This window comes from Dipodomys merriami, unplaced genomic scaffold (genome assembly GCF_024711535.1).
Source record: "Dipodomys merriami isolate MVZ:Mamm:240054 unplaced genomic scaffold, mDipMer1.0.p SCAF_2983, whole genome shotgun sequence".
In the NCBI taxonomy this organism is placed as follows: Eukaryota; Metazoa; Chordata; class Mammalia; order Rodentia; family Heteromyidae; genus Dipodomys; species Dipodomys merriami.
The window spans coordinates 249-12,119 of NW_027204474.1; the positions used below are offsets into that span (position 1 = coordinate 249).

Here is an 11,871-nt window from a genome sequence, read left to right on the forward strand (position 1 = left end):
TAAATGCAAATATGAGTGGGGTGCTGGTGGCTCATGCCTGTAATCCTAGCTACTCAGGATGTTGAGTCCAGAGGATTGTGGTTCAAAGCCAGCCTGGTCAGGAAAGTCCATGAAACCCTTATCTTCAATTAACCCCAGAAACCCGGAAGTTGTGCTGTAGCTAAAGTGGTAGAGTGCTCAAGTTGTGCTGAAGAGCTGAGAGACAGTGCCCAGGATTAAGTTTCAATCCCCACAACCAACAAAAAAGTGCAAATATAGGTTTAAGTTTCCCCCAAAGGAATGAGGAAATCAATAGTAATCTTCCCAAATGATTTAGTAGTGCACCTACTTTTACTGAGTTATTTGTTATGGCTTCTTTGCTAAACATATTCTCTTCTTTAAAAATTGTCAAATATTAGCTTTATAATAAACTTCATCTAATATTTCTAGGTTCAAAAGAGAAGTCCATAGAGTTGATGTCACTTAGCTTTCTTACTGTCTTAGTTCAAAGCCAACCCAGGCAAGAGAGTCTGTCAAACACTTATCTGTAATTAAACACCAAAAAAGCCAGAAGTGGAGTTTTGGCTCAAGCAGTGGAGTACTAGGTTTGGGCCAGGTAGGAAAGAAAGACAACTGTTCAGGAACAGGGGCCAGTCTCTAAGTTCAAGCCCCAGAACCAGCACAAACTAAACAAACAAGCAAATAAAACAAAACCTGGGTATTTCTTTGGGACTCTCCTTAAAATAGTGGTGGTCTGAGAAGAGGCTGCTTTTGCTGATCATACTCACTGGATCCTGATTTTTGGGAATTGTTATTGCTATGGAAAACTCAAGACCAGACTAAATGAATTGAAAACTGATTCCTGCAACAAGAGAATCATCTCAGGAGTGAAACATCCATCCATAAGACACTTTAAAACCTCCATGTCTTTGCTTCTTTGCAGTAGAACACTTTTAAAGTTATTTCCTTTTGTTCTATGCCTGCCTTCAAATGGCATATTGTTTCCTTTTGCAAAACTCTCAACCAGAAGTTTACAGACAAGTTTTATATGATTAAAGGACACACTCAAAAAAGTCAGGGACAGAGTTTCCTTCCAGCCTTGGATTCTTTTCTTGTACAGTACAAAGGAATGCAATAGTTAACTTGAACTTTGTCATTTCTCTATGTTAAATTCCTCTCCTGGGATCAGTTTCCACATCCAGTAGCAGTTTCTTCCACTTACTTCCAGTAACAATTTATGGTGCTGCTCCAGAAAAAAATGAATGTTTTCTGGCTTCATTGAAATAGCACAAAGACACTTTTGGACATGAGGTAACACGTGTTTCAGAGACCACTTAGTAAAGACAAATGCAATTTAAATTGCTTATAAATACATTATCCATGAGAATATTTTGTTCAAACTTCTCATGTGCTCTGTAAATTAAGGTGAATTTTAAATGGTAAGAAGGTTCTCAGATAATTTTTTGTGAGTCTCTATGCTGTGCATTAATTTCCCAACTGTACATGAGTTAACCGTAAAAGAAACAATAGCAATTATAGGAGAAAAAGTTCTGTGTTTATGTATAAGTGTTCAATACAATATACAAGACTCTACAAATAAAAAATTGAAACAATAAAGCCAAGTCCCATATGTAGATTTATGGGAGTGATATAGAGAAAGCATTACCCCTAAGTGGAACATGAAGCATGAGGCCACTCCGTTTCTAAATCACGCTTGCTAATCATGTAAATGTGCAAAAAGGAGAATGGAAGAATGATTCTTTTTCCAATGCAAGACACATATGGGAGAACAGACTTAACTGGAAAAAAAGAGTCTATCTTGAGGGAACAGGAATTATACTAGCAATGAACCTGGTGGCTAAGATCACATTTCTTGTTCTTTCCTTTTCTTATATTCCTTTTTATTGTTGTTGTTTTTCGTGGCACTTGGAATATGGGACAGGGCGCTGTCCCTCTGAAACGCAGCTCAAGGCTAGTGCTCTTCCACTTGAGCTGCAGTGCCGCTTCCAGTTTTCTGGTAATTATTGGAGAAAAAGAGTCTCCAGGACTTTCCTACCCGTGCTGACTTTAAAACCCAATCCTCAGATCTCACAAAAACTTGGTTTATGATCACATTGCTAACAGTGTACACCCAGGATATGTAATGTATATGTTCATCTAACTTTATATGAATTCTTGAGTTAAAAATCTGGGCTACAGTTAGACTTTACACTCACAAAAGTGTTTGAAGTTTAAAAGTTGATACTCCTAGAAAAATAAAACCTAAGAATGTAAAGGAGTCTGGGAGGTTCAATTTGCATTTAGCTTGGACAGTATAGGCTTTGAAACACTACCTATAATTAACCAGCCAAAGCTGGGATACCAGTCACGAACAAGATTGCTGAATTACAGCTTTAAGTTTTTGCATACATACATACATACAAACATACACATACACACAGAGGCACTTATAGGTGCACACAAAAATACATAAATGAAACAACTCTCAGAATATGTAGAAAAGTTAGAAAACAATAGAAAATTGGTCCTTAGTAAGACTAGAATCAAGTGATAATTTTTAATATTAGAAAGCCCTCAAGTGAACTTTCCCCCAGAAGTTGAGAATATTACATAGGTTGGGACCAGAGATAGTAAGAGAGTCAAGCAATCATTCTTAACGGGATAGGATACATAGTGGAATGAATCAGGGAAGCCTGCAGGTGCATCCAAAAATGTTCATATCCTGTGTCAAATGTTAAAACACCTTTGAAAATAGTACATAAACAGTCTGAGCAGTCAGTCTAGTGGATTAAATCATAGGAGAAGTTCAGAATTTCTAGTCTGTTTCTAGATTAAATAAACAAACTATGGCAGGGCAATGTGATACAAGCCTGGAATTCTAGCACTCAGACAAGAGATAAGAGAGTGGAATTACATAATGATACCTTCCCTGGACCAGATAGAATAATTTTGTCTCAGTAAAACTAACCAAACAACAAGAAAGGAATACACAGTTGGAAGTTTGGCCTAATTTTGTCATTATGTTTTGAGAAGTCAAGTTTCCTATTGAATGCACCTCATATATATCCTCACTTGTGTTTTAAATGCTCTCATCATTACAGAACATTCGTAGATGCAAAAGAGCTCATGTTTCCCATCCCACATTCTGTTGGATTCCAAATAAATGTTGAAGGATTACAAAAGCTTAAGACTGGAGAAATAGCAAAGTTCGTCTAATGTAGGATTTTGTAGACCTTGTTAAATTAGAATTTAGATTTAAAATATAGTTTTTGGATTTGTTTGTAATTTCATATTCTATAGGATACTACAAAATTCTTTCAAAGTAGAGGGATTAATTGAAAAATTCACAAATAATTCTGGCATTCTATTTGCCTAGATATTCTTTCACGACAGTTATAATTAGAACATAGTTAATAGATAATTTGCAGAGTTCATGTATACCATGTTAATATGAATAATCTAGACAGAGTTGCCAAAAATGGATGACATTAATTTATACATTTAGAAAAACCAATTTTTCAAGGTTTGGTTTAATATGGTATGAAGAGAGTAATTGTGTGACATCTTCTTTCTTCTACGTATATGTACCACAGGAAGCCATTTCCTTATTTACGTGCCTCTGTATACATAGAGAAAAATGCTAGGTTTGGGGTTTTTTTCAGTTGTTTTTTTATTGATTCATCGTAGAACTTGAACTCTTGGCATGGACAGGGTCTCTGATCCTGTTTATGCTCAAGGCTCAAGCCCTACCACTTCAACCTCAGTGCCACTTGAGTCTGGATTTTGCAGAGAAGTTTTTTGGAGATAAGATTCTAAGAAACCTTCATGCCTGGGTGGGCTTTGAATCATAATTTTCCTATCTTAGCATACTGAATATCTATGATATTTAAAAAAGTCTAAATATAAATAATATTTGCAAGTGTTCTGATCTCAAGATTACCAGTGGAGGAAAAATGATGCAGCTCAGTTTATTGTGGTGTTCTTTTCAGAACAAGGAGGGTGTCACATTAGCAGAGGTGTAGTATTTTTTCAAAATAGAGATAAGGTATTCATAATGTGAATTAAGGAATTTTAAGGTGTCCCTTATAAGTTGGAAACTGTTGGGCTAGGATGACTTTATGGCATAAATCTTGGGATTGATGGTCATAGACATAATAGCTTACTCTTATAAACAATTGCTTACTCTTGAAGAATTAATTATTACACATGCTTCACAGTTTTATCCTCTACAAGAATGTGGCTATTTTTCTGTTTACTTCTCAATCTGGACACCCCATTGGAAACTGCATCTATTGCAGAATTAATTAACATGCAAACAGGTACTGTTTTGAATCTCTTAGGAATGTTGAGAATTTAAAAATGAGTAGTTGTTAGTCATAGGAATTTTGAAGAACACATATATTCTGTCCTCTTTAAAAACTTACTTACTTTTAAAATTATGGGTTTCCATAGTATTAAACTGGGTCCCGTCGTGGGGCCTGAACTCTGGGCCTGGACGCTGTCCCTCAGCTCTTCAGCTCAAGGCTAGCGCTGTACCACTTGAGCTTCTGGCTTTTTTCTTTTTGCTTATGTGGTGCTGAGAAATCGAACCCAGGGCCTCAGGCATGCAAGGCAAGCGCTCTACCACTGAGCCATCTTCCCAGACCCTGTTTTCTGTTTTAGAATGAGAAAGTACTAAATTTATTCTTTTTTGAAAAATTTGGCAAGTATATTGTGAAAATAGTGTCTAGTTGGATAACATTCAAGTTGATGAACCTCTGATAAATAAGGGGTAATTAACTCAAATTAGAAGCCAAATATTATTGATTTTTAAAATGTTACTACATAAAGAATAATATTTACTGTGTCAATACAGTAAAATTACATGTTACACAGCTTATTTTTTCAATTTTATTACCAAATTGATGTACAGTGACTTTACACTAATTGTAAGGTAGTGAATAAAAGTCATTTCAAACTTGTTATCCCTCCCTCATTTTTCTCACAGTTGTCCTTCACCCCTTCACCCCTCACAAGTTGTAAAGTACATTTCCAACATATTGTCTTGTGAGTATTGCTATTGCATTGGTTTGCCTTTTGTCCTTTGTCTCACCATTGTCTGACCATACAGCAGGGATAAACCATAGGGGAAAACCCCAAAGAAAACAGAAATCACATAGTTCATCAAAAACAACAACCACAAATGAAAAAGAAATCTGGTTCCATATCTTGGAATTCATTTTGCTTAGCATCAGCTAATATGGTTACATATATGCATAACAAAGCCACTGGAAAATAATAGCTGCATGGATACTATATCATGAAAACAACATGTTAACATTTTGATGGTAAAGGTGGAATTAGGATTGGTGTATTTGCGGTTCTGATAAATGATTTTCAACAGATTTAAATTTATGACAGGTAAAATTGAATAGTTCAAAATTTTTAATAACTTAGCCTATTAAGAAAATTTAAAATTGCCTGGAAGAATAGGCTCTCATGCAAAGAAATCCAAGGAGACTTAGTAGAGAGGGAGCAATATGGATGAAGATGGCTCTTTTTCAAACTAAACAAACAAACCTCAGAAACCTTGCTGTAAATCCTGTAGGTTCCCTTGGAATTGTCCTTACCCAGGAACTATATTCTCACTGTTTGAAAGAAGGTTGTATTGGAATTTAAATTAAAAGTTCTTTAAGGGCTGGGATGTAGCTAAGTGGCAAAGCGCTTGCCTAGCAAGTGCAACGTCCTGGGTTCGATCCCCAGTACCAAAAAAGAAAAGACAAAAAAAAAATACAGTTAAAAAAAACCCAAACAAAAAAAAAGTTCTTTAAAAAATAAGGCATCAAAATTTGTGAATGTACCTTCAATTACCAAATACTAATTCTCTGAAAAAGATAATTTGAGTCAAAATATTTAGGGAGAAAGTGCCCTCCACAATGAAAGAAGGTGTCACTTTTCACAATGTCTTTGGACGTGAAGCAGTGAAACACAGAAAAAAATTTGATTGGATACTTCAAACCAATGATTTCACATTTCTAAGTGGCTCACAAAAAATAATATTCTTATTAATATGAGGTAGTCTAGACTTCTTTTATTACATATGCCAAAAAGTTCAGAAAAGAATTGAGCAAATGGAAAAATTAATAATAAAATTTTTCTTAGAAGCCTTAGCTAAGCGTATTGACTTCAGCAGTGAAGGGAGGCCAAAACTTTTTGATGTAAATTGTGTTAGTATTTTTACTCCCTAAAGTGATTTTACAGAGCCCATTTGGCTCACTACAATGCAGAACTGATTGAATGAAGACATGAAAATACATTCCACATCCAAATGAGGCAACTTGAAGAGTTTTAAAAGAGAAATAATGAAGATGTAGCAGTGGTGGAGCCCGTATGGTCCTTCAGCTTCACTAGACTGGAAGCCAAGAAGCTGTGATTAATTGGAACTCTGGCAAGAGCTAAGAGTAGGACATAGAAGTAGGACATAGAAGCATTTTCCTTTTGTAACAGACACTTTCTTCCAAGGTATGGGTGATTTAACTCTATTCTCCTCCATACATCTTGGTGAACAAATGCAAGACCAAGAGAAAAATAACCTATTAAAATAATTTTGCATAGAATAACTTCACTGTTCCTGATATGGTATCGAAGGAGAATCTTAAGAGAGAAGATTAAAAAGTGCAGTATTTTTTGGTTTCCTCTAAGCATCTTCTTAGCAAAAATATATCTTTGATGTTAGACAATTCTGATTGAACCAACAAGTGATGGAGTACTTATTTTTGTGGGCACTTTAGACACAAGAAGTCTTTCAAGGTAAAAGAAAAAAAAATATAGCCAAATATTTGTGATCACAGCATCTTGGACTGTTTTCTGCAGACAAAGTTTTACATTAGATTTCTCCTTATTAACATAGATGTTGTTTCATGGCAACCAAATACAAGAGGGAAGTTTTATGGACTCGCTTGGCCAATTAAACAGCATGAAAGAAGAAAATGGCAAATAATATTTAATGAAATTACTTTGACCAATCACTTTGCCAGAAGAAAGAAGGAAAAATATAATTCAAAATCAATTGTCTTAAAAGTATGAAGGAAGAGTATTAAAGAGAGATTAGAGAAAATATAGAGGATCGTTTTCTCTCCAGTGGAGTAATGCGTTCTTGATCTTGTTTCTTCCATTCTACCTCACAAGCTACCAAGTGTTTCTCAGGACTGGATTATCCAGTTCAGACAGAAATCTCTTAGAAGTAAGATACTGTATGCAGCAGGTGATTTATAACCTTAGACAATCTATTTAATTCTGTTGAAAATTCTCCCCTATCCCAAACTTCCCTCTTTGAACAGCTTTGTTTGCTTTTCCCAAGACTGCCTTTCATTAACTGATTAAAATTTTGAGTGGTCATATTCATACTCTCTAGAGATTGCTGTTTGGTTGTGATTTTTGTGTGTTTTTGTTTCTAGATGTGTTTTTAACTGAATTTTAAAAGTTTGTGCAATTGTGTTACAATTAAATATATCCATCTAATTGTCCAATGCTCCTAGATCAGAGTCACTCCTTCTATCATTCTCAACCAACCCTTTCTCCAAGATTTATTTCCAATTTACCACTTCCTTCATCATATGTGTACATTCAGGATTCTAGCTGTATTTGCTCCTTGTTCATTTTTCATTCATTCTATGTCTTTACTATAATTCCTGTTTGGTTTCAACTTCTGATAGTCATTCTGTTAAACTGTCTATTAATACTTTGAAAGGTTTATATACATTCCATGGAGTTTCAATCCTGCATATTCTTGAAATGATGTCAGATTATATCTCCATAATTCATTCATCTGCAGCAACAATTTGCAAGACTGGAGACGGGAAGCACCTAAACATGATTTTTTCTCAACCGTTTGAAAGATTAATCTTTAGTCAAAAAGAAAGTTAAAAAATGGCTTAGAATGTATTTCTAACTATGCATTTTTATAAATGGCTTTGTAAAATCGTGTGATTCTTTTATTTTACATGGAATAATATTTTCTACTACCTATAAGTTTTGGAAAAAGAAGAACATTATAATTTATTCCTAGATAGGAATATGATAGAAATAGAAGACAGATATTATGTTTGTCATATCTCTGATTAGTACCCATATTCAAGACTTAAAGTCATATTTCTTACTATATTAGACAGAGGGAAAACATAAAATAACATATGATGAGGCAACTATTTGTGATTGTTTAAAATGTACCTTATAAAATGATGAAAATTATTAGCTAAGGTTTGGGTTTGAAATTTAGGAGGCTGACATATTAAACACATTTCTGAAAGGCCCATACTGAAAACCACAAATTGTGGGTGGTACTATTTCTACACTTTATTGAATGGTTGAACATGTTTGGCATTAGTGCTGTGTAAATAATTCAACTCTATTGTAACTTGCTCCCTACACTTGAAAAACTTGTAATGTCACTAAGTATCATTAACTTGTCAAATGTTATTTTGGCGAAAGTGATTTTTTTAAATTTAATTTTATTTTATTTGTGAACATACTGTACAGAGGGGTTACAATTACATGGGCAGGATAATGCGTACATTTCTTACCAAGCATTGCAGCCTCCTCCTTTGGTTTACCCTTCACATCCCTTCCCAGCCTCCCCCCTCCCCCCCAATCCCAATCCTTCTCCTTTCCCCCCCTCACCCCCCCCCGCACGGATTTTTTAAACCTCGTTGTGGACATGACAACTTGTACTTCTCATTGTTGCAAGAGGTCCACCTGTATCCTTAAACACTGGTTTTTCCCCATCTCCTCCACAAGTTATACTGACACCAAATATAGTGAAAGCAGGGATTATACTGTGGGGGAGGGACATACAAAGCAACAAAGAGATAATCTTATAAATGCGTTAGAAACACATGCATGAAAGAAAAAAACATTAAAATACATATCTAAGGGTTCATTTTACTGACCTCACATTATCTGACCTTTTCCGCTTGAGTCATACATATACTAGACATTGCAAATAAGGGAAACAATGAGACCTATGTTTCTTTTGGCCTGGCTTCCTTCACTTAATATAATTTTTTTCATGGTTTTCCATTTCCTAACAAATGGGGCAATGTCATTCTTTCTGATGGAGGCATAGAATTCCATTGTGTATATATACCACATTTTCTTGATCCATTCATCTACTGAGGGACATCTGGGTCGGTTCCATATCTTAGCTATGGAAATAATGCTGCAATCAACATAGTTGTGCTGGTAGCTTTAGTGTGGTCTTGTTTGTAAACATTTGGGTAAATGCCCAAAAGTGGGATTGCTGGGTCATAGGGGAGATCTATGTGAAGTCTTTTAAGGAACCTCCATACTGCTTTCCAAAGTGGTTAAACAAGTTTACATTCCCACGAACAATGAAGTAAGGGCGAAAGTGATTTTTTAAAGTTTATTTAAATGTAGATTATCATTGGTTTGAGAGTGACATTTTTATACCACAGAACCATGTTGTACTGAAGTCCCAGTGTTTTGAAGCACTCCTTAGTGCTTCAAATGTTTTTCTGAATTACATTTGACCTCTAAGTCAAGTTTTCAGGCTTTGGTAGACCAATTATAGATCTATCCTTCTAGGTACTATTTTTTGGCCCACTTATGTTGGAATAAAATCTTTCGTTAATCATAGGTGAGGGGTATTAAAAATAATCTTATGACAATTTGTGAACTTGTTCACTCATATGGGCTGGTCATCTGTAAGTTGAATGTTTGAATTACAGTACTTTCTCTCAAATATTGTGATCTCATCCTTCATTTTAAGTTGCCTTGCATTTCACAATTGCTTACTGCTAATTCCTGCATCTCAAGGAATTGGGGCCCTGAAATATAGGAAATGCGAAATTGAGATGGGTCTTCAATTACTTTGTGTTGATATATTGCATGGGCCTTGGTGAAAAGTCTTGCCCCTGTTATCTGATGATGCAGGTAAATGGGCCTTGAGATCCTAGGACCCATGGGTACTGCAGAAGAATAATATTTTTTAGACATCTTAGCAAAATTTGGGCATAATCAGTAAGAATGCTTCAGAAATATGGACAAAAGCAGTTTGGGACAAGCAAGTTAAAACAATAAACAGAGCAGCAGAGTAAAATCCATTACAGATTAGAGGAAAACATTGTTTTTTTTATCATGTGGATTCAGAAGACCAAGAAGAGTTATAATGTATCACAAGTTTATACTAAAAAGATTGCATTGATACGTTTTCTAGTCTAATACATATTTGAAACCTAAATATTTATATTCCAATTCTGTTTATTGGAGTAAATAAATATCAATTTATTTGTCAAATTATCAACTAATTCTAGTAAGTTTCATTGTGTGAAATATAAAATCAGCACATATAACTATATATAATATGATTAAAAGACACACGTTTTGTATTGTTCTGTTGTAGTTACTGTATCAAAGGCAACTCTGTTTTAAAGTATGATTCCATTATCTCTACTTCAGTGTTTGATAGAGTTAGATCTAAAGCTTTATCATTTGTAGATTTACAGCATGGTGGCAAGAGGAAACACTGTGATTAAAACATTATCAATTTAATGCCTAATAATGAGGAGAAAAATATGCACTTCTCCTGCAACTATGAAAATATTTGGTGATAAAAAGGCAGTAGTGTAAGTTCCTGCCAGGAACTTACAGACAGGCCAGGACATTAAGTAATCATGCGTACGAACAATTTTTTCACTTCTTGGCTTTAGCTACTTTTAAATGGAAGGTATAATAAACAATTATATTTTGATAAAATACCTTCTCGTCTGAACAGTTCTGTTTGAACTGTTCATCTCTCTATGATCCCTTGTAACCAAGATTAGTTTTGTTCTAGTAAGAAAATCTTTGCTGTCAGGGTAAGGTATTCTGGTTGTTCTGTTCCCACATGGAAGAAGGGTAAAGGCTCAGGTAGACATTTGTTCCAGTAACACCTCATTTGGGAAAATGTCAGCTGAAGAAGTTTAGAAGTAGCTCTTAAGCAACGCTTAGTTTGAATCCATTAGGTCCACAAAGCTGGATAAATAAATACTTGAAAAAGCCATCACCTTTGGACCTAATTATAAGTAATAGAGAGTATGATCAAATTCCAAATAAAAAGACTTAAGATATTCATTGGCAAAAAACAGTTTGCAAATGTGAGCAATCGACTGATCAATATAATTTTTTCCAATATTCACAGAATTTTAGGGAAATAAGATCGATAGCATTGTTAGGAACAATAAGGTTTCCTTGTTACAAGTAGGCACCCATAGATATAAGCCTGTATAAGGTTTGCAGCATTAACTATTAAATTTAGAGGATACTACATGCTTCAGCAGCACGTATACTCAAACTACAATACAGAGATTAACATGGCACTTGCACAAGGATAATATGAAAATTTGAGAAGTATTCCATATTTTTCATTCTTCAGATGCAAGAAATGAAAAAAAGTGATTAAAAAGTTGATTACAAAATTACAAGTTTAACAATACACGTAATTCATATAATTAAAATTAGTTTGACATCAGTGTATTAAATCACCTCAGAAAGGCGTTTACATAGCATAAACTTTACAAAACTTTTCAGATTAGACAACATTGTCATTTTATCCCAAAGAAAAATAATATTAAGACCTAGAAAAAAAGGAATCAAACTGTTTCTATATGGAATACAATCGGAAAGGACACATTAATGAACTTATATATTATAAAATAATATAGAATTCAATGTATATCTAGGAAAAAATAAATTATGAACATTATGCAAACATAGAATATAGAATATTTTAAAATATACTTTTTCAGACAAGCACCAGAAATATTTTAGTTTCTGTACTACTCATTTCAACAGGTAAATTAAAATTATTTCTTATTAAAAAATCACAAACTCTAAAGAAATTATTATACATGTTTA

At 34.3% G+C, this 11,871-nt stretch overlaps 1 pseudogene; it reads left to right on the forward strand.

The window, feature by feature from the left end:
• The first annotated feature begins 11,282 nt into the window (after positions 1-11,282).
• Positions 11,283-11,379, forward strand: LOC138839234 (U6 spliceosomal RNA; annotated as a pseudogene).
• The last annotated feature ends 492 nt before the right edge of the window (positions 11,380-11,871 follow it).